A 24,620-nucleotide genomic window follows, 5' to 3' on the forward strand; every position below is an offset into this window, starting at 1 on the left:
AGAGGATGCAGGAAAAGAGGGCTGAAGGCAGTAATGCCACAGCTTAAAGATACCACATGCAACCAAGTGGCAGGTCAAAAATGGGCCAGGAGGCGACTGGAGGAAAGAGGGCTGAAGGCAGTAATGCCACAGCTTAAAGATACCACATGCAACCAAGTGGCAGGTCAAAAATGGGCCAGGAGGCGACTGGAGGAAAGAGGGCTGAAGCGGGTAATGCCACAGCTTAAAAATACCACATGCAACCAAGTGGCAGGTCAAAAATGGGCCAGGGGGCGACTGGAGGAAAGAGGACTGAAGCGGTAATGCCAAAGCTTAAAAATACCACATGCAACAAAGAGGCATGTCAAAAGTAATTGGGGATGGGGAGCAGGTGCAAGTGGATCTAGGTCACCTGGCCTTAGCCCAGTCCACCTGGTGCCTTCCAGATTGCCGCTCTTTTTCCCCACTTAGCAAGACCCGCCCACCTGGTGCCTTCCTGGTTGTCGCTCTTTTTCCCTACTTAAGAAGCCCTCCAGCCTCTTTTCCTTGCAGATGGGGAGCAGGTACAAGTGGGCCTAGGTCACCTGGCCTAAGCCCCACCCACCAGGTGCCTTCCAGGTTGCTGCTCTTTTTCCCCACTTAGCAAGCCCCACCCACCAGGTGCCTTCCAGGTGGCTGCTCTTTTTTAACAATTTAGCAAGCCCCGCCCACCTGGTACCTTCCTGGTTGTCGCTCTTTTTCCCTACTTAAGGAGCCCTCCAGCCTCTTTTCCTTTGCAGATGGGAGCAGGTGCAAGTGGATCTAGGTCACCTGGCCGAAGCCCCACCCACCAGGTGCCTTCCTGGTTGCCGAAAAATGTATTATTTGATCAGGGGGGCCTTGGCATAAAACGTTTGAAGAGCAGTGCCCTACATGTTTAGGGGTCGCTTTGCAGTGTGATTGCTTCTTTAGCAGGATCTTTCCACATAGAGCCCTGGACATTAAAACGGCTCAGGCCATGTCATACCACTGCAGTAACATTGCATATAGTTGGCTACAAATGTAAGGACACATATTGGCCTAAACTTGCTTGCAAAAAATGCTTTTGTATAATTAAAACCTGTTTAAAGGCATGGACCAGGTGTATTATAAAAAGTGTCTAAAAGAGTGTGCATAGGTAAAACTGATATTGCTTAGGGCGCAGGAAACGGTGCAATCGCTTGCACAAAAATGAATTAAAAGTTGTCAAGCTTTATTTGGAAATTAGAGGAAACTAGAAGGTGGAAATTCAATGGATCTGGGGTTATTCCACCCACTCCTCCATGAATCTTATGGCCAGTCCTATGTTCCAATATGTTTCCTGTTGAAAATAAAATAGAAAGAGTGTTTATGGTCACAAGCAGCGAGGCATTACATGAGGTAGGTGGCTTGCCGAGGCGGATGGTAATGCATTTCAGCTCTTACAATCCTTCTCATCCTTTTCTTTTATTTAACAATGATCTAGCGGTGTGTGAAGGTGAAACGTTTGCATTTATTTTACTAAAATTAGCAGTCGTAACGTGGGTAGGGCCATTTGCCAATCGGTTGGCTAGAACAGCAGGCGAGAATATATTTATTTAGGTGAGGCAGCAACAGGGAGCTTATCCATGTTGCCTCCCTGACTCCTCCCCACTTACCTACGAAACCAGAGCTTTGAGCTCCGTGCTCCTTCCGATTCCGTCTGCCACAATGGAAATGGAAAAGGGACTTGGTCCATTTTCCCTATGGTGGCAGCCATCTTTTTTTCACCCCCTCTCCCCTTGGGAGATTGGCAGCGCAAGGGGGGAAAGTAACCCCAGCAGGGGTAGGGGAATGGCTGGTAACGGCCCAGAGCCCTCACTGAAACCCTGGCTTCACTGGGGCCTACTGTGGCTCAGGCTGGAACGCCATTACCGGCCATGTCTGACCCCTGTCCCCTCCCCCCCGCCGGGACGTGAACTCCATATTAAATGACATACATAAAACACTATAGTCCCCAGTGGGGGAGGGGGCAGCAATCTCAGAAACATGAGAGGCTGGGTCATTACATTGAGAGTAGAACCTGTGAGAGCCATACATCAACATACCTCATTGATCTAAGTCACTGGGTATATATGACATTGTCCATGTGCTTGATTGACTTAGGATTGGGTAGTTCTGTGGGCCAGAGATGGCTCTTTTGAGAGGTGCAGACTAATATCTTATACTGCACTACGCATCATGTTTGCTATTAAGTACAAGGTGCACACAGTTGGAAAGTCTTATAATGGTTGAAGCAATGAATAGTCATTTGTACTGAAAATGTAAACTGCAAAACTGCTGTCCATATGGTGTTTATGGTACCCTGAGTTATAATGAAATGTAGGTTTCAGTGTCATGTGTTTGGTGTCATTAAAGAGTGGTAAACAAGATATTCAGGTAGGGTGACCAGACGTCACGGTTTACGCGGGACAGTCCCGGAAAATCTCCTTCCGTCCTAGAGTCCTAGGAGTTTTTTAATGAACCCCATCCTGGGATTGAAAGTGTGGGTGGCTACGGTCCCGGTTTTTGCCAGGGACCCGATATCGAAATCCCAAAATCAGGCCCGCTGCATCTCTTCCTGCGCGTGAAAGAGCGTGTGAATCCTTTTCACGCCCCATTTCCTGCCCCTTCCCCTCCTGGCCGCTCTCCTCCAATGAGAGGAGTGTGCCTGGGAGCACACGCCTCCCCTGCCCCCTGCAACAGGCCAGCGACATAGAAGTAGGACTACCGTTTTTTTTGTGTTTACTTTAGTCTACTTCTATGTCTATGGCCTGTTGCGTTTTTTTAAATTTTTTGTAATCTGGTCACCCTATATTCAGGATTAAAATGAATGGCCTTTCATATTTTAAGAACCCAGAGTATTGATAGTAATATTGCTCGTGGACCTTGACTGTCAGTGCTGTTGCTATCAGAGCTGCTGCTGTTTTCTCAGTTAAAACCAAGCAATAGGGGTTTCCACACACACACACACACACTGTGCTGCCATGCGCATGTGGGGCTCTAAACTGCGAGAACCGATTGGTGAAGTGAGTGCACACACCCGAGTCTGCTGTCTTTCTTCCTTTGTTTCATTTCCTTAACGATGATGATGTGGACCTTGACACTGTCAGCTGTTCCAGACATGGACTCAGTGACACTATTGATCATGCAGTGGTGGGCTGCGTCGCACATCTGGACCTAGTTACACAGCTGTTTTGTACTGCAGAACTCCGTTGTACTACTTGGCTCCCCTTTTAGCAGGGCGCTGGCTCCAAGTGTACATTATGGAATGCCATCATGGGGATGAACTGTGCCCCCTGGTCTGAGCCACTCACACCCGGGGAAGGGCCATTGGCCATTCTCTGCCAGCTGTTCCAACACCCCAGGCCCTACCCCATGTGGGGCCATATTTTTCGGTAAATAAAATACGATAGAATCGTATTTACAGACTTCAATGGCTAAAGAATTCTTTTTTGCCAAAATGCTCGAAGAACAAGATTCCACGGCAGGAATGGATGCTTTTGCGGCAGAAAAATCTACGATAGTGTGCTTTATTCCGAAAATGAACATGAAATCATGAAATTAACTACTTTTTTCCAATATTTTTTGTCTACTTTGCTGCGTCTACTTATTACAATAAAGTACTTTAATTACAGGCAGTAAAACCAGATTTTGTTTGGAGTGCACTCATTTTTTAAATGTTGGGCTGTGTTGAAGTGAGTAGGTTTGTGGAGTCGAGGGTGTTGCACTAGGCCCTGATCTTTCTTGAAAATGCGTGTAATTATCCGAGAAACACAGTGAGGAAAGTCAAGGGAAATATGGTGTGTCCCTGTAAGGTGCTAAAAACTGACAGAGGAACCGGAGGTGACCTGGTATTTAAGGGCAGCCTCTGTATCATGAAAGACTCACAAATATCCAGACATGGGAGCGGGGTTGGGCGTGAAGTAGCTAATGAACGCAGCTGAGTGTATGACAAAACTCCAACACGCAACAAAAAAGCAAAGGACTGTACTCACTAATTTATGTTGTCATCAAAACAAAGTGGGGGAGGAGTCAGTGGAAACAGTATGTCAATTTTCTATGGAAATCACGGCTTAAGAAGTATTTATTCAAAAAATGGCAAAGTACCCCGGACCCTCGTATCGTAAGATACAAGGTCACCACAAGCAACTATTAAGGTCCAATTTGAAGACCCCATTTTGGTCAGGGTAAACAAACCACAGAGATGTACAATTTGCAAAACAACAAATTAACATTTGGACAACAGAGCAACAATTATGTCCATGTTGTAAATTTAAGCCTAAAATATTTAGGCTACTTCTGACATCACAACTAATCTGTAATAAGAAAATGACATCACAACTGGTCAGTAATCAGCTATTATGCTTCAGTTGTTACATCACAATGCCTACTGCTTGAGCCAGCAAAAGTCAGTATTCCAGTGGTCACTGCAGCACTTCATTAAAGCTGTGAAAAGCTTTTCAAATTCCTTGCTTACAGAGTAGTTTTCTGTGACACGTTGCAGCCGGTAATTGACAAGGAACTGTTTATGGTGGAATGTTTCGACTGTGCACTGCTGTAATTTAACACATGTTAGCAAGAATCTGCAGGTTACTTATCATAAAGTACAAAATGAAAACTTTTTTCAATACATTTTATTAAAATGTTTAAATTATATTTCTGCAACATATGCAGAGCTGCATATTAGCTTTTTAAAATCCACACAGATTGTGCATTGATTACATGGATGAGCAGCTGGAAGATCCCTGACATTAGATTAAGCAAGAGACGAGGAACTTAAGTGGAGGCCGCTTGTGGCCATGTTTTATAAGGAATAAAATACCCCCTGCCTTATGTGCAAGTCACCTCAGAGTTCTGTGACGAAATAGAGGAACAAGGCCTCGGTGACTGGCAATATCCTAATAATGCACGGGAGGGGGTACTTTCCCCATATATATCTAAACTCGCCAAGAAGCATCCCAGGCCTCCTGATGAATGAACACACACTTATTAATTGCCCTCATTCATTATAAATAACATTAAGGCTTACAGTGAAAGTAGCACATTCTGTGAGATTCAATTGTTACGCAGACACTCAACCCCAAACTTGACACAAAGTGTAACACACTTCCTAAAGGATCACACATTAAATCTAGGAGGTCACCATGGATCACACTACCAACAACATGATCAGTTACAGAACCACATGTTTTAAAGTGAGGAACTCCAAATGACAGACGAGGTCCGTTTGAAAGGCCGTCATTAAGATAATTATGGAGTGATGTCCGAAAATATAAAGCTATATCCTTGTGTATATTTAAGGGGAAAAGGTTCAGATGATGTGAAATCACATTAAGGGCAGAATATTGTTAAAACGGAAAAAGCAGAAGAACATGGCCGCCCTGTAGCGCCTAGAAGTCAACGTATTGGCTCAGGATGTACTTCGTGACATACAGAAGCCGATGAAGAAAGGGTGGATTTAGATGTTTAACCCCTAAACTGCCAGGCTATTATGCAAGTCTATGCAAAAAGGACAGGCATACTCATCGTTGGAACTTAATGTAGCGCACCTCAGAGTAAAATATCCCAAGCCATATGTAGAATGACTTAGGTTAACCCATGACAAACTGTTTTCTGTATCTGCTGTCGTTGTTTCATTTAAACGTATGTATGCATGTATATCTATGATTTTCAGGGCCATACAAACATGTAGCCACTGCCACTGCAAACAGACCTGTATGAGCAGAAAAGTCAAAGAGCCAATGAACGGGAAAACAAGAAAACTGCACATGAAAAAGTGGGTTTAAACTCTTTTTAGGATTCGAAGGTACGCATTTTAATATCAAATGAAAGATGTTTGAGAGAGGGGCAGAGAAAGATTGAGAGAGAACAACCAATGGCCAATTATTAGTTTAACCAAGCATTGGCAAAGCAAACCGTTTTTGCTTTTCGACAGGAAGGAATGTTTCCCTTTTCATATCATTATACCAAATGTTCCATATTAACAGGGTTTACAGCTCAGCCCAATACAATCATTAAAATGTTATTAAAAGACTTTACTTTAAAAAAACAAAATTACATATTTTTACTAGCCTGTACCATTTCTAACCACAAGAAAAGATTAAATGACTTTCGGCTGCCATTTACACGAGATAACAACCTGTACCACAGGCAAAACCTGGGGTGGATCATCCAATGAATGGCATTATTTACACTAGATAACAACCTGTACCACAGGCAAAACCTGGGGTGGATCATCCAATGAATGGCGTTATTTACACTAGATAACAACCTGCAGCACAGGCAAAACCTGGGGTGGATCATCCAATGAATGGCATTATTTACACTAGATAACAACTTGTACCATAGGCAAAACCTGGGGTGGATCATCCAATGAATGGCGTTATTTACACTAGATAACAACCTGTAGCACAGGCAAAACCTGGGGTGGATCATCCAATGAATGGTGTTATTTACACTAGATAACAACTTGTACCATAGGCAAAACCTGGGGTAGATCATCCAATGAATGGCGTTATTTACACTAGATAACAACCTGTAGCACAGGCAAAACCTGGGGTGGATCATCCAATGAATGGTGTTATTTCCAGGACAAAATATCAGGGGCAGTAGATATTTGGGTACAGTAACCTGTGCACTGAGAAAGAGACACAACATTTTCAACTGTGATTCGTTTTCTAAACCTTTAGGTTTAGCAAAGCAAGGTCAATTAATCCGACTTTAATTGAAGGCAGAGTTATTAACTTGTAAGTGCTTTGACCCAGCTGTATGTACTGGGATGCATTATTGCTTATGATAAATCAAGTTGCTTACATGCATTCTTTGTAAAGAGAGTTTCAGTACACCGGGAGCAGCTTAATAGCTGCCATCTGTGCATTATCAATCATAAGCTTCTTATGCAGTCCTAAATTGTATCTTCTAAATTGCCTTAATGCAACAAGACTCAATAAGAAAGACGGTGTGTCATTGGTAATGCATCGGGTGTATACATAGCCGTCCACAAATGGCAGAAAAATGTGCCACGCCAACTGATTATACAACACACTTTTTCAAATACTGTTGGCTACCATCAACTCTATGAGGCAAAAGAAAAAAAGATGTAAGGATTTGTGCCTGAAACATGACAACATGTGTAGCCTTCTAGACCGAGACAGGGAATGTTACCATGGGATAATGACCGCCACCAAGCTATGGTTCAATGAACTTCTTGTCGGGCCATTTCTTGGTGGCGGGTCATTATCCTAAGTGATAATGACCCCTCTGGAGCTCTAGGAGGCTTTTAAAACATAGTGGTTCGAGCAATACATGTTTTGGAGTTTTGGAGGTGAAGTAAAAAATGGACTTACAGTGAGTAAATTAAATAGACAAATCGAGTAATTAAATTAAATGTGGTTTTATTTTGTAGTATTTAAAAAACTTGGTTTTCTACATAAGCATTTTTATTTCAACCTTAGATGAACTGGAACAGGTTTAACATGACCGTTTTTTTATTTATTTATTTGCTGAACACAACTTTTCAAATAACATACATAAGAGAAAAACAGACTTCATACAAATTCCATACATAATCAATACAATTAAGATACAAATGTGAACATTAAACCATAAGAACATTATGTAAGGGACTGCATTGTGCGACTCCATTTTTTTCCTCTGATTTCCACTAAGCAGCCCTGCCACAGTTAATACGATATGACACACAACTAAAAGGGAATTTTCAGATTCAATGATAACAAGAGTACAATTTCAACCGTTTATAACCATTGAAATCGGTCATTCAAAATACCCATCTAGGTTGTCGATCATAATTAAAACAATGAGTTCAACACCAAGCATTCTTTGCTTTTACAACTATCAATTCGTTTTTTCCAAACCTTATATCGGGCAGTATTGCTTTAAGAAAGTGGACTATTGCCAATTTTACTGCCAATCTTGGGCATGAGAAAATGAATTGCCCTATTTCATCATGGTTTAACTGGATGTTCAAATCAAAGACATGCTGAAAGAACATTTTGCGAATTGAAGTCAGGCCAGTGCATGCTACCACAAGATGTTGTGAGGATTCGGTCTCTTGCTCATCCGAGCAGTAGCGACAATTCCTTTGATTTTTAGGAATACATTTCCTCCTATATAATACTTCTCGGGTATGCCACAAATGAAACCTAAAACGCATGTATTGACTTCGGGTGTGGGGTGAAGGAAATTTAATGCGGTTTTCCGCCATTTTCCTATACCCTTTCCTCCCAAAGAGAGTTACATCAAAATCCTTGTAATGGTCACAATCAGTTGAATTATATATCCAATCAGATTGGAAAAGGTTGATTTTAGCTCGTCCAGGATTATTGATCAATAGGTCCAGATCTATAGAAGCCTCAGCCATAGCATTAAATGTGATTTTGCACCAATTACTGGAGAACGTACTGGTGTTTGCCAAAAGATGCTGAGCAATTATGCTCAAGCTCTTAGGCATTTGTGCCCCCAATAAACATTTACGAAGCAACAAGCACATCTTCCACAATACTTGTGAGTATAGGGACAATGATCCCAACTCATAGCATATCATGGGTAGTGGAGTGCAATTGGATAAACACAAAACCTGTTTCCAAAATTTGGACTCCAATTTATTCCATTCCTCTCGCTTCTTAGAGCAGAATGCTTCCATGCCATAGACCAATATTGGTGCTACTTTCATTTGGTAGAACGCAAGTACACGTTTGAATTAATATTTCCCAAATCTGCGTGCCAGTAACTTGGCTTGTGATGTAAGAGCCTGTAGTTTGCATTGCAATTCCCACTTATGAGATTCAAGGTTGTTAGAATTTGAAAACATAATCCCTAGATATTTATACTGGGGAACGACTGTAAGATCTATATTTTGTAGCCTCCATCTATATGTGTTTTTTCTACATTTTGCACTATTCTTACACACTACCACCTGTGATTTACTGATGTTCATTACCAGGTTATTTTCCTTTGCATAGGTGTCAAGAGTATGCAACATGTTCTGTAAACCGATCGGTGTCTGGGATAGCATCACCAGATCATCAGCAAATAGAAGGTGTCGTATTTTCTGATTTCCCAATTTAGGCGCATCACAGGCTGTATTGACAAAGAGCTCACCCATATCAAGTAAAAAAAAAATTACCAAGAATGATGCAAGTGTAAACCCCTGTTTCAGGCCCCTCTCAGTCGTTATTGGGGCAGACAGGGTGCCCTCGAATGTTAATCGCACTTGCATAGTTGTTTCCGAGTGAAGCAGCATGACTAGTGCTAATACCGATGGAGGACAATTGTGTTTTTTAAATTTATTATATAGCAAAACCCGATCAATTGAGTCGAAGGCTGCTTGAAAGTCTATGAATGCTAGATATAATGATTGACCTTGGGCAGCATATTGCTTTTTGATCATATTTAAGCATAAAATGTTTGGAACAGTCCCCATGCCTGCAACTCAACCTGATCTTTTAAATGGTTCTCAGTGATCCATAAGTTTAATTCCTTTAGCAATAATCTCCCATAGATTTTATCAGGGACATCTAACAATGAGATGGGTCGGTAACTACTTGGAGACTGGCGATCCCCCTTCTTGAAGACTGGCAACGTAATTGAGTGTGTCCAGGTTTTTGGTAGTGCTTGGGCAACATTTATGACTGAGAATATATTGAATAGTATAGAGGCCCAAAGATCAGGATGCAATTTTAAAATGTGATTCGACTACCCATCAGGGCCAGAAGCCCTTGTACTGCTTGCTGTTTTAATGAGGCATAATAAGTCATCTTGATCAAAATTGAGATGGACATTTTTTGTGAACTTAATAGAGTCTAAACTTACACTGCCCTCCGGCACAGAATACAGATGACTAGAGTATTGTATCCAACTTTGTTCGTTCACTGCACTAGATTGAATAGCGATCTGTGAACCCACTGCTACTTGATTGATGATTGTCCACATTTTCACTGTATTTTTAGTTGCTAAAATGCTCAACATGGTAGCACCATCATTTTGATACATTTGTGCTCGATGTTGTTCTACCCAATTCACATAATTGGTTTGAATCTTCCTAAGGAGAATGACCTTTAGGTCAGAAGGGTATTGTGCAGCTTGCCTCAATTCGGCACGATATAATTTTTTCCTAATTTTTACAGCCTGATCAAATATTTGAAGATGGGGTTTTTCCTCCTTTTTTATATAATTTGATCTTGAATGATGGAATAGTTGCATTGTATTACTATACTCTATGCCTAGGTAACGCATTTCCCCAACGTTCTCATTGTGTAAATTTACCAAGTATTGACTGAAATTCTGCAACCCCTACTCAGACCATCAGAGTCGATTCCACCCAGCATTAACAAGTAAATAGCCTCCTAGTTGAGCATTTGCACACTCTGGACTTTGATCTTCTCTCTCCCATTTCATCGCTAAAATGTTATGATCACTTAGGTCGGAGTTTCAAACCTCAAAGTCCAGTACAGACGATAACAAGTTGTCATTCACATAAATATAATCGATTACAGATTGAATATGACCTCTTTTCCATGTTGAATGGGGCGGTATATCTGCTTTGAACATACCATTTAACATTTGAAGGTTGCGGTACTTGACAAACATATCCACCAATGTATTCTTGCCCTATTACCTTGTGCCTTTCCATTAAAACAATTGATATTCAAATCACCAGCTATAATTAAATAGGACATGGTCGGAACAAGATCAACCAAATCCAATAACATAGTTAGATCTCTGAAGAATATATCGCCTGTTATTGCAATTGAATTCCAATATATATTCAAAATGGCGTACCCAGATTTTTGAATCTTCACCTTCACCATCTGGTTGTTTGGCATTGCCCACAATTCTGATGATGTTTCTTTCATAAATTGAATGGCAATTAACAGACAAGAGGAAGGTCTGCCAGACAAAGGTTTAAAAGCAGGATTGAGATATATGCCATGATTATCCCATAGAGGAGGGGAAGTAAGCCACATTTCTTGGAGAAATACCATATCAACTGCTCGCAACATGACCATGCATTCGGTGCCATGTGCATGTGAACACTTTCTCCATAAGAAAGGGAACGCATGCTCCCATGTTTTAGCTCTCTCTTTCCTGTGTTGAACAGGATGTTGCAGCAAAAAGAAAAGTCCCGTCAGGGGGGCTCTAATGAACAGAGAAAGCTCTCAAGTTTCCCTGTGCCCTGCGCCAGAAAATCAGCCAGTCCTGTGGTGGTTTGGAATTATGGGACCTAAATTTAAAATAGGAAAGGCACAACCACAATTCCCAGAATCCCACAAAAAACAGCAGAACTACATGACTTTCTCACCCTTGGCAAGGAGAAACCTGAGCTCTGGTACATATGGTGTACGAAGTGATGATAAATAATTGCAACATGTTACATCTATGTTTGTTGCTTGTATATTCTGTTCCCCCCTAAGGCTGTTTGGGGGAACCGCTTCACCTGCCGTGCAAACCCTCCCTTGTTTTCTTTCCATATGGACCTAAAGACACTTCTATTCAATATGTACCTGACAGGTGACTCTCAAAAGCCTGAAACTCAGCCCACCTGACTAACCTTTCATGTCTTGCTCTCCACTCCCTCCCACTGCTTCACCTGCATATCAAACAACCCTAATTATATGACTGAGGGAATGGGGCAGAGCACCCAGTGTAATGGGCAGTAGAGAAGGAACATTCCCATGGACAATGGCCATCCAATGACGCCCCACAGCCCGTTATCTGCACCCTAAAATGACTGTGCGAACATGATCTCAGAGTACACCGATTTGTAGTAAATATGCACGGCTTCCTTGGTTACGATGGGACTATACAGAAACTTAAAATAACATCAGAATCTGATTGTGAGGGCTCTTTCAGGGACATCATTTCACCAAAATACCAGGGGTAGCGTAAGTGACAAAACACTACCATTGACCTCTGATGACATCACAGAAAGTGATGTCATTTGACCCAACCCCGAAGTGACATCACGGGAAGCGATGGAACACAACCTTTCACCCCGTGACAAAACAGCAAGGGGCATCACATACCATTGTTCCTAAGTACACTACGAAAAATAGGGTTACGATATCACTGTAATGTGATATACATTTCATACAGAAATGGATCACCATATGTATCGTTAAGATCAGTGCGTATAGGCCCATATTACCAAATTACTGTGAATGCAAGCAGACGTCCATGACCAAATGATAATAATGTGTTATTATATAGCACTTACACTTAAGCACTTTATAGAGAACAAATATACATACAATATCACCCAACCTGTGTTGGTACTCATTTATCGACCCCAGAAGGATGAAAGGCTGAGTTGAGGTGTTTAAGAACAGACTAAATCAGTGACTCGCCCCCTGAAGTGTGCCTGAAATAAACCTTTAATGAGTCTAGCAATTATTGTATAGACTTGCAGAAAGACAAATGATTTGTTATTCCTATTCTTTCTTATTTGGAGTCACTCCTCAAAGTGTTACACTTGTGCTACCGCCTGGGTTTTTGTTGTTGTTGAGAGGCCTGAACAAGAATACCAGCCACTCGAGAAGCAAAGAGCTACATGGCCCTGGCCACAGCCCAGGAGCTTACATTAAAAAAAAAATAACCTTTTAAAGTTTTTTTTTTTAGAGGTAGCAAAGAAGACCACAGGGGTCACAGTTGTGACCCCTCGTGACCCCAAATTACGTCCCTGGGATCTTCCCCTATGTTTGTCGCCACATCCTAAAAACATGTTTTTAAAGGTTGAACACATAAATAGGGGTATTATATAAATGCATGGGAACACACAGAATATTACGCTTGAAATGTAATTTGTAAAAAATAAAGATATTAACGAATGAAATGACATTATATTTGTTTATTCTACAACTTGCTGCACGTGAGCGGGGCGGGGGCGGGGGGTGCATGAGTCCTGTTTTTCAGACCACTCCATTTTCCTTATCCCGGTTTTTTGTATGTTTACATTTCTCGTAATTTCATAAACCCTGCGCCCACGCGGGGCTCCCCCTCCTATAGACACTTACATTGGATTCCTAGTGCAGCGGTCTTTATATTTCATTAGTGCGTGTCTTTTGTAATTTTACATTTTCCCATTCACAGCCCTTAGGACATCTACCTTCCACCTAAGGGGGAAGCGGGAGAGAGGGGCTTGATAGGGGACATGTGACCACCAAAACTCAGTATAATCCAATGGAAATGTGAACTCACTCTGTGGCAAAGGGGTTAACTACACCGACAGTATATATTGTTTAGCATAATCCATTTCCGGGCGTCTAAGGCCCTGATTTACAACAAAAAAATGCAATGGGACTTCTCCATGTTAAAACATTTTTGTAAATCAGGCCCTATGTCTCTCAATGATGACCAACAATCACAGACATCAAGTACATCGTTTCAATAAACGGTGACTATAAAAACCAGATCCAGGTGCAGTATGTAGCTGATATACCAATGAGTGTAAAAGGCCTTATGAAAAACATTAAAAGGGACATAAAAGTCTCAAGGTGTTGTGGGGATTTACGGCAACTCATGATCCAGCTGTGTAACTTTAAAGCACACTTAGCAGTCAGAGTTCAGGGAAATGTCTTCCATCCACCCAGCTGCCTCTCGGTCCAGGGGCCGACCTTGTAAAGAAACCTGACTTACTCTGATTTCTGACAAATCAATATCATCACCTGTGAATTTAAAAAACTCTACCCTTTTTGGTGTATGTCTTTTAAATACATAGGGACTGATTTACAAAAAAGTTTTCAATAGAACTTTTCCATTTGCATTTTTTGTGTGTAAACCAGGCCCTTGGACTCCACCGCCAGAACAACCAAACCGTCAAATTGTCGACATCTTTGCATTCAAGGCCAACCTCAAGTGTCATGTCTTCTACCTGCAAGGGGTTAATGGACCGTCCCACCACATTATGCCCCCCTGGACCCTCAACCTCCCTAACCCTGTCTGTCTGCATCACCCACATTTTTTTTTCCTCCACACTCCTACCCTCAACTGGTACATTCTCAAATTGCAAACTATCCACTATAACTCTCGCCCGCTTGTCGGACGGGCCTGAGCCCTGTAATGTCTCCCGTGCACGTGTTTCTGGTCGAAACCCCACGTCTTCCCAATAAATATAACAAATATGTAGAATGCCGCATGGAGCAAACTGCGGCTTCTGTATACTCATTGCAGAAAGAGGGAGATGGGGCGAGGGGGATGAATACTTTGATGATGATGATGATGATAGAATGATAAGAGTTTGTTTTTATATATAGGATAATGTATCCCTACCATATGTTAGAAGGATATAATGTATCCCTACCATATGTTAGAAGGAGGTGTTACATGACCAACAGATGAATGAGGTTGAAGGCTGAGCTCCTTTATAAGGTCACGGAACTCTGAGGTGACTTGCAATATTTTTTCTGCATAATGTAGCCGATGGTGTGTTCAGGGACGTCATTTATGGGTCACCAGGGGTTGCAATACCCCTCATATCTCCCTTGCTACTCCTGTGGTCTCCCTTGCTACCCCTAAAAAAGGGGAAGATAAAAAAATACGTATTTCTTTTATTTTTATTTTTTACAAATTGATGCTACTGGGCTGTGGCCAATGCCTGTGGCTCTTTGTTTGTAGAATGGCTGGCTTTCTTGTTCAGGTTCCTTACAAAAAACAGGGGGTTCCACAAGAGTAACACTTTGAACAGTGACCCTAAATAAAAAAGAATTGGAATAACAAATCATGTGTCTTTCTGGAATTCTATACAATAATTACTAGACTCATTAAAGGTTTATTTGCGGGTCACTTCAGGGGGTGAGTCACTGATTTACTCTGCTCTTAAACACCTCAAATCCACAATGCAGACATCCTCCAAAATGCATTTAAAGTATAATAAGCAGTCATTTCTGACTATATTTTGCTTTTCGCAAGTTGGAGTAATAGCATTTTTTTTCAGTCGATACATATGGTGATCCATTCTTGTATGAAATGTATATTATGTTACAGTGATATTGTAATCATATTTTTCATAGTGTACTTAGAAACAATGTTATGTGATGCCACTCCCTGTTTTGTCAAGGGGTAAACGGTTGTGTTCACTTCCTGTGATGTCATCAGGGGTCGCGTGATGTCACTTCTTCTACCCCTGGCATTTTGGTGAAATGACGTCCCTGAGTGTGTTACTTAGCATACCTGTGCATAAACTGCCATCGTTTTATGCCCGGCATTTGCTTAATGCAAGAGATCGCCCGGTTGCTGATACTTATAATTGATGTCGATTCTGTTTTGATTTTTTAGAAAATACAAAATGTGTCTTCTTGTGTGTTGCAGAATAGTCAAAGCAGCTTAATAAAATGCAGGAAAACCTTTTGTTTTCTGTTTTAAAATAAATAATAGCATACAGATTCCTGTGCTCACGTGTCAGTCTCCAGCAGTGCAAAAGTCAACATACTGGCATGAAGAGTTCATTATCAATTGATGTCTGTAAAGTGTCACAGAAAATCCTTCAATGAATTACTGCAGTGATAGCTGGAAGTCTACTCTCTGCTGGCTCAGGCAGCAGCCATCGCAATATCACAACCGAAGCGTAATAACTGATTACAGAGCAGTAGTGATGTCATTTTCTTATTACAGGACAATAGCAATGTCAAAACTAGCCTGTAAAAAGAACAGTATTTACATGTTTTTATAGTGATATTGCAGTTTGCCAGGTTTTGTAAAGAGCTTACTGCAGTCTCACAGCTTTTGAGTTCTGTAAGTAATAGGTTGTTCAATTGCTGAACAAAATGGTACCTATTTCTTTCAGTTCGATAGGGCGAAAATCTGAATTAGATTGACGTATTAAACCTGTAAGAGGCAACGTGCACTCACACCTTAAGAGGAAGCCTTCACACTCAGCTAAATAGCCGGCCATTTTAAATAAAAACAGAAAAGACCTACGAACTGAGAGTTTAGACCTAAATTACTAACTTCATGTAACGGTTTCCAACGTATTTTTTTCTAAATGGTAAAACGCGCTATCAGTTCATGACTGAAAAATCAAAAAGCACAAGTCGGTCGGAGATGACACAAGGTCGGGACACTGACAGGGGGAGACTGCCCTAAATTCAGGAGGCTTGGCAACTATTCGACATGTCTAAGAAACCCCCGCAGAGAGGCACTTCCAGCATTACAGAGGTGGGGTCCTCAGTACATCATTTATGTTTCTCTTCCTGTGAAGAAACGAAGCTTTGATACAAAGAGTGAAAACATCAAAGTCCACCCCAACAGTACCTTCTATGGCGGCCATTTTGAAATGGTCAGGAACAGGATGTTCACAACATGGCTCCAGGGGGACAGAGGTGGTAGAAAAGCGAATTAACCAAAGACCCCAAGGTAATAATGACTGGAGGAAAAGTATCTTTTTAAGTTTAAAAAGTTACAGTCGCAAAGTTACTGAGGAGGCCAAGAACAGGTCAATGTTGTAAAACGCTGTGTGTACAGAATTTTTATTGCGCTACTGCAAAAAGCAAAGCAACGTTTCTGCAACTCCTAAAGTAAATGCTATTACCCGCCAGCATGTTTTCCATGTACATTTCCCATGCATGTTTGTGTCTCCTATTACCCCTGATTTCTCCCTCGTTGTCAAGTAAGAACATGCAAAATATGCAAACGTGGTGTGCATGAGGCGTTAGGATGTAAAGCTGGAGACTAGCTAGTAGCTGCAGAGTAGTAGGAACTTTCAATGGACATGGGAATCTTTTTCACGACTCCCTTTTTCTTTTTAAATACATTTTTTATTTAAACTGCATTAAGAGGATCTTTATATGATATATGATATGATAGTTTATTTATATAGCGCCTATACTCAATGTGTTTCAAAGTGCTTCAAGGCAAGGGAGGGAACAAGGGAAAAAACAATAACATTCTTACAGACCATGAACAGCAAGGATGTGAAATTAACTAATTAACTATCGTACCATGAATCTTTACATATTAGGCCCTTCTCCATCACCACCTTTCCCGGTCTCCATTTTACCCATGTATAGTGCTTTTAATCTGTGTGTCTAGGCACTTTAGCTACAGCTCCCGTTCAATTGTGAACTTTCCCACTTAGAGCCAGATTCATGGAATATTGCGCAGAGATCCTGCAAATCCTGTGCGCCGAGAACGACTCTGCACGAGCCTGCGTTTAGATGTTTTTCAGCGTGCTCTGCGTATTCATGGAATTGTTCGCGCAAAGTAATCGTATACGCAAGCCACGGCTGGACCGCCACTCTACAGCAAGCCCTGCAGCCGGAAGGCCAGAGCGGGAAGCAGCCTGACGAGGCACCAGCAGAGGGATCAGGGCAATTCCCGCCGCTATCATGGGAGATGCCGCCCGGGCGCTACAGAACGCTGCATGCATAGAAGCGGGTTGTGCTGTGTGTGGCGAGTACCATAACACCGGACGCCACCCAGAGAACAGCGCGGCTCCAGTTGATATTATCAGCTGGAGCGTGTGGGGGAAAAGGAAGCCCCCAACAATGCCACCATGGAATATAGACCTCCACACAGGCCTTAACCCCACTAACCCGCCAGGGAGACTGGTAAGGGGTAGAGGCCTCCACAGAGACTTAGAGGGACACCAACCCACCGTGAGCCACTTCAGGTTCCAGGTCAGGAATGCAGATAGACTGCATTATGAAGGGGGAGGGGCATACAAGGTCTTTTAAACCCTCAGAAGTCCTTCCCTGTCACACACCCTGGATTAAGGTAAGTGGTTGGATAAGGTTAAGTATCCAATCTGGGGGGTAGTTGTGTGTGTGTGGGGGTATGTGCGTGCATGTGTGTGTGTGTGTGCGCAGGTGTACGTGTGTGAACAAGTGTGCATGTGTGCACATCTTTGTGTGTGTGCACGCGTGCACGCAGTGTGGGTTAGTTGGGAGAGGACATGAGGTGGTGGAGGGCATCCGAGAAACCAGAGGAGGCGAGAGTGACCTGAGTGCAGAAGCAATTGGACAGAATGGGTCTGTGGAGTGCTTGTGTGTGAGAGTGGAGAGTGTGATGAGTAGAGGTAGAGTAAGAGTAGTGGAGGTAGCAGTAGTTGTGGGAGTGGGATTGGAAAGTGGTAGTTGGTGGTAACAGATGGTAGTGTTAGTGAGTGGCAGTCGTAGTAGAGAGAGAGCAGTGGTAGTAAGAGATACGAGATGTAGTAGCGAGAGGGAGTAGCAGCAGAGGAAGAGAAGTAAGAGCAACAGGGAGTGTGAGAATAGGAGTAATTAGTGGTACATTCATAGAGGGAGAGCATAACAAGAGGAATAGGAAGAGGCAAGGAAGTAGAGTGAGAGGAAGGAGAGAAGATAACAGCTGAGGTACAGAGAGGGGTAGTTTGAGGTAAAATTGATAGTAAGAACAGGAGTAAGAAGAGAAGTAAGATCAAAGGGTGGAGGTGGAAAGGAGGATTGAGAAATTGGAGAGACAGTAGTGTGGTGGGTGGAGAGCATCAGTTGAGACCAGTTTAGGAAAGGGGCAGGAGAGAACGGGCGTGAGAGACAGAAAAGAGTGATACTGGGTGAAAGAAGGAACCATCGCTAAATCCATAAGACTGCTAAGCAGGATAGGTCAGGGAAAGCTAGAAAACCCCAAGGGAGATAGTTAGCCTACGTCTTAGGGAAGTCAGACTTAGCTACAGCAGGAGCGAAAGACAACAGGAGGGTAACGGCCGGGATAGGTGGCAGAGAAAGAGAGGGGAAGCCTTTACGCCAATTCCCAAAGAACCCTCTCAGCCCTGACAACTACCCGTAAAACCTTGGCCCAAGCTATTTGTAAAGTGCCAATAAGCACCTTGAACTTAGCAACAGAGTCTCTGTGGTTGTGTGTGGCGCGGCGCCCGTCCCATAGATGTGCTACATAGTCTTACTTTTGTTCTACAGATGTTTTGATGTACACCTCCCATCAGTCCCAGCCTGCATAGTCAATGGTGATTGGTTGTGGGGGTTGCAGTCTAAAGCACGTGGAGAGCCAAAGGTTGCAGATCTCTGCCTGGCAATTTTTCCCTATCTTTGTTCTTTTGTTTTTCTGCTGTTGCTTTCAAGTGCTTACTTTATCATCTTAAGCAGATGCAGGGTGTATACCCCTCGTGTGTCTTTGCCTCCTCCTGGGATGCTTCCTGGGCCCAGGTAGACCCAGACACAATGTTTGAGGACCAGTGTTGTACATTGTAGGCCACACAGCAGTGCATTTTCACTATGCTGCATGCTTATTGGCTGACAGCTGGTCAGTAATTAACAGGGAGATCCTTTCTGGGTCTGAAAACATCCACAACTGTGGCAGGAAAACCCCGAGGAGAGTTCACAATAAAAAACCTGCTCTGAAATGAATACTTATTTCACTGTTTAGATCTGACACAGACCAATGAGAAAAGGGAATGGATACACACGAATAACCATACACACGAATGACCCATTCCAGATCTGTCCATCCGGGCTGCACAAATTTAATAGGGGCAACAGAGGAGGCTTCGCTTTTCTAACCCTCACTGGTTCTCAAGTGAATCAAAACAAATACATAAAGAATAATCAGAGTGTGGAGGCAGAGTGTGGAGTCTGCTGGAGTCCCCGGGATCAGTGGATCAGCGGAGCTGAGCAAGCGACCTACCCAAGTAGATAACCCCTATTGTGCACAACCATCTAGAGCTCAACTAGAACACAAAAGAAACTGTGTTAGTTCAAAAGCCAGCTGCAGTTAGCGACTTCCCACGTCCCATAACAAGCCGGCAATCGACAGAACTAGGCAGACTTTAATCTTAATCATTTTGTCAACTGAAGCCTTGAAAGAAATTGAGAACGGGACTGCATCCTTTGACCCCCTCGCGGCAAACTGAGAAGTTACCACAAAGTACATTCAAATATACAGAACGTAACTTTCACCTAAAAGACACTGCGTAGATCACTTTGAGCTGAGAAGGAGAACTGTGTGGGGGGCTGTGGGACAAGATCTTTTGACCCCCACACACACCCAGGAAATTATAGAACTCCCCCTGCCATTACCTGAAGCCACAGCAAACTGAGAAGTTTCTACAAAGTACATTCAAATATACAGAACGGTATAGAACCACCGTGCAGCACCTTAATATAACTGTCTAACATTCAAAGAAACCGCCAAATAAAAGCAGGCGCCAACGTAACTTTCACCAAAAGACACAGCGTGGATCACTTTGAGTTGAGAAGGAGAACTGTGTGGGGGGACTGTGGGACAAGATCCTTTGACCCCCACACACACCCAGGAAATCACAGAACTCCCCCCGCCATTACCTGGTGCCGAGGCTGTCCGCAGTGTTGTCTCACCTGCGTGAGCTGGCGAGGAGAGTGGGCACCCGAGCTGGAGAGGAGGCATGGGACGCGGATAGTGCCTGCGGCATGCCGACGATTGGCTTTCGATCGCAGGATCTCCTGCTGACAGGAGAAGAACAGGGAGGGAAAGCAGAGAGGAACAGAGCAAGTGAAAGCTCCTCCCTTCAAATCCAAAACAACAAAATAATGACGAAAAACAGCAGAAGACATCAAAACAACGGAAACTAAACAATTACCACGGAGAAATACAAGGTCAAGAACCAAAATAATGTCGAGAACTAGATGAAGCATGACGACAGCAGTGCAACGGAGGAGGGGCACAGTCTGTGTCAGTTAGAAGTCCCTGGCAGTCCACCATTTAAAGAGACAGGACTCGATAAGAGAGGAAATAACAATATGAAGGAAAAGAATTATGACTCTGTGCTGCCCATAAAAGACAAACCATGTACAACACAAAAATACGAAGTAACTCAAAAAAATGTAGACCAGCATGGCAACAAGGGGCTAACCCATAACAAAACAAATACTGGAGAAAAAAAAAACCCACAGCTGCGAAGGGGAAAGGACCAAAACACAATGCCCAAACACATGCAAACTAGAGAGCCTGAAACATTTACTGAGCAAAATGACATTTCAAAAGAAATAACACAAGGAAGCGCATCTAGTAAATGTGACAACACTTTACTATCGCAGAAAGAGAAAGCCATCAAGGCAAAAGAACAATGGAAATTATATTACCAAAGAGCAACTAAATCAGAGCGATTTGCAAAAGAAACTGCACCTATCAGCCAACGTAGACTGGAACGACTATCGCTTGATCTAACGGAAATTGAAGCACTTATGGAATTACAACAAACAAATAGGAAAAACAAACAACAAGCTAATCTATTAGGAAGAAAGATGGAAACAAGTAACGAAACCAATAACTTGTCATGCTATTCTGATTCAAGCAACGCAACAGTAAATAAGACTCAAACAGCGAACATTGAAACGAACGATAAGAAAACAGCCCATAAAATGGAAGAATCAGTCTGTTACTGTGCACCTAAGCCAGCAAATCAACAGGAGTCAGTTGCTACATCAATGCTGGATTTACAGAATATGCTGATTGCCGTAACAACGCAAACAATGATAACCTACATAAAACTACAAGAAGCAAGCAATGAAACGACCAAAGAACATACCACGATACTTAGCTCCATATTTACCAAACAGAAGAGTTTAGAACAACTCATACATAAAATACAAGAACGTCTTAGCATACAAGCGGAAAACAATTATATATGGCAACAAAGTCTCGCTGAGATAGCAAGACAAGACAGAATGGACAAAGCATTGCTAATGGAAGCTTTAATCTCTTTTACAAAGACATTGTTAATGAAGAATAACACCGCAGAAAAAACTCAAAAGGAGAATGGCCGTATAAATGGAGGACCAAAGGCTTGCCTTTCTAAGACAAGAGTGGATAGAGCACAGACCATGACCAAGACGCATCACACAGAGTGTGCGAACGTAGATGACGATATCCTCTTGATTGATTTGACACCTAAAGAGCTACAGAACAAAATAAGCAAAAAGACCACAAATCGGAGTCTGGAATCAACTGCACATGAAATAAATCAACACAGTAAAATAGCGAAAGGGAATCAGAATTATATCATATTTGAACAACAGCCCCAGAATAATTCAAACAAAGCTAAAAAAGACAGCGGCAAAAAAATTGACCAAAAAACAACAAAGAGGCTCTAGAGCATTAATCAGGAATCTGGCCCAGAGTGCCAAAGAAGCCACCAAAAAAACTCAGCCCCAAGAACATAAAGAAATGAGAACAGCTAACCCTGTAATAAAAGAAAGAGACACTGGATTGGAGGGATAGAAGAGTCCACCCAAACCCAGGAAAGAATAAGAGTAGGCTCGAGCACACAGTCCATACGTTCACAACCACTGAACAGGGAAACATCGCATCCCTGATGAACCTTACCACATATTCAACACAGGAATCAGAGAGTGCCCAAAATGAAGAAACTATTGAAATTGAACAAGAATCACAGACAAATACTTCCTCAATGATTGTAATCGACTGTTATGAGGAAACTATTACAGGATCATATATATCGATTGAACTTTCCTGTGAAGAAATTTCAGATGAAGTATTCTATTCTAGAAACAGTACCTTGAGCTCAACAAGGCTAGAGAGATCAGAGCAGGAACACCAGTTCGAAGAAACAAGTAAATCTAGTCATGAACGCTCTGACTGGAACAAGAAACAAAACATCAATGAAGAAAGCCTCCACTCAGAACAACCACAATTTGTAGACCCTTACTACAAAGAAAAAGTAATTAGATTGAAGTTGGAAGGAAAAATAGAAAAAGAGGCCAATATTGTGATGAATAGAGCTCATTTATTACGACTTTTCAAGGCAATCCCAAAATTGAAAATGCTAAAGTCAAAAGATCTGAAATTAATTGAGTTTATAGATGAACAAAGATTGGATAAAATCTGGATATACTGTTTTTCATGGGAATTGCAGAGTTTAATATCATCATGTGCCAAAGAACTTGAAGCACGTGGATTCAGAGTGTGAAATGAGGACAGACCAGACAATGGGACCGAAGAAAACTTCCACATGACTCATGAAGAGAACAGCAGAATGTATTCTGACATTAGTAGTGCTACAAGCATTACGTGCAATGTTAATGAAGGAAAGAAAGAAAAAGAGGAGGAAAGATGGCACAAGGATTTTCAAAAAAGAATTAATCCTCAACAACATACAGACAAAATACCAATTGGATGGAATTATGAAAAATCCCCCTTTTGGCAAGAAATTAGTATAGAAACAAGCAGGCAAGAGAAGACAGAAAAACTGATGCAATAACAACGAACAGAAAACATCGAACAAACAGTAATACTTTGCTCATGGAATACAAGGGGACACTCGCATATTTTCCAAATGGAACAACCAGAGCTGAACTAAGCAAATGTGGTATGTCTGCAGGAGACATAGTTAACAGATCCCCCAGTATGCGAAGGATTCCTCACATAAATGAATCCTGCAATTACCACCAAAGCAGGAAGACCATCAGCAGGTCTCATTACCTTAATCAGACAAGAATTGGTCATAGAAATGATTGAATACCAGAATGTAGGTAATTGGGCACAAAATACGCTATTTAAGATGCAAGCTATGATACAACCACGGAGCACTAACATGACCACAAGGGCTAAATATTTAAACATCACTAATGTCTACTGGAATCCGAGAAAATTTCAGGAAGAAATAGTAATAGATTCTATATTTACTAAGATCGATATCATTTCACAGAAACATCAAGATGTTGAATTTATTATATGTGGGGATTTCAACTTGCATCTATTTGACGGGAACGGAGAAATAATAGAAGAACCATTGCTCGAACATAGAGCCCGAAGATGGATAACAGAGACAAGCAATAGGAACTTAGAAAGATGGGATGCATTTAATGTTTCAACAAATACACCTGCACCCACATGGTCCCGTGGGGAAACCAAGTCAATTATCGACTACATTTACACCAGCAAAGAAATCACTCAAACTAAAATCAAAGCCAAGAATCTGCTTAGTGAGCATAGTGCTCATTACATGCTTAAGGAAATGAAAACAGGCGAGCGCCTCAAAATAAATACTCCTAGCCTGACTGTATCAAATAGAATGAATCGACTAAGGATCCCGCAAAACAGACTAAGTGAAATCACAGAAACATTAAAGAATTCAAAGAAAGTAGATTGCAGTAAAATTAATTATGGATGGTTAACAAACCAATTCCAACTGAAGCAGAGACAGAATAACCATCTAAAGCCTGAACAAAAGTATACATATAACAAAGCTATTGCGGAAAAGAAACATGAAAAAAAATCTACTATAAAAGGAGCTCAAAAGGAATCCCCTCAGTCAAAAAAAAGAATAATAGGTCAAGCAAAACAAAAATTCTAAAACTGGCTTAAAAATGCAAAAATGATCCAAGATCAAGAAATTGCCAAAACCATGATGGATTCCCTTAAAAACTGCAACACCAGACTATTATGGGAATTATTGAAACAGAACAAAAACACAGAGGATGTAATGATAGTGGATTTCCCAGAATCAGCGTGGGTAAAGTACTTTATGGAACTCTACGAAGAAAGACCCTCAGTAGGGAACAAATACCTGCAACGCACGGAAAATACATGGAATGTGAGTTATGATATCAATGAAATTATCAACAAAATAAAAAAACTAAATACATCAAGAGACCCCGGCCCTGACGGCATGTCAAATGCAACATTAAAACAAAATGCTG

The 24,620-nt window shown here is 41.9% G+C and overlaps 1 protein-coding gene across 1 annotated transcript in view; it reads right to left on the reverse strand.

The window, feature by feature from the left end:
* BARX2 (BARX homeobox 2) overlaps positions 1 to 24,620 on the reverse strand; it is a 108,764-nt gene that overhangs the window by 40,959 nt on the left and 43,185 nt on the right. The gene's annotated exons all lie outside the window — the stretch shown is intronic.

Source organism: Ambystoma mexicanum, chromosome 9 (assembly GCF_040938575.1).
Source record: "Ambystoma mexicanum isolate Mex_15411 chromosome 9, UKY_AmexF1_1, whole genome shotgun sequence".
In the NCBI taxonomy this organism is placed as follows: domain Eukaryota; kingdom Metazoa; phylum Chordata; class Amphibia; order Caudata; family Ambystomatidae; genus Ambystoma; species Ambystoma mexicanum.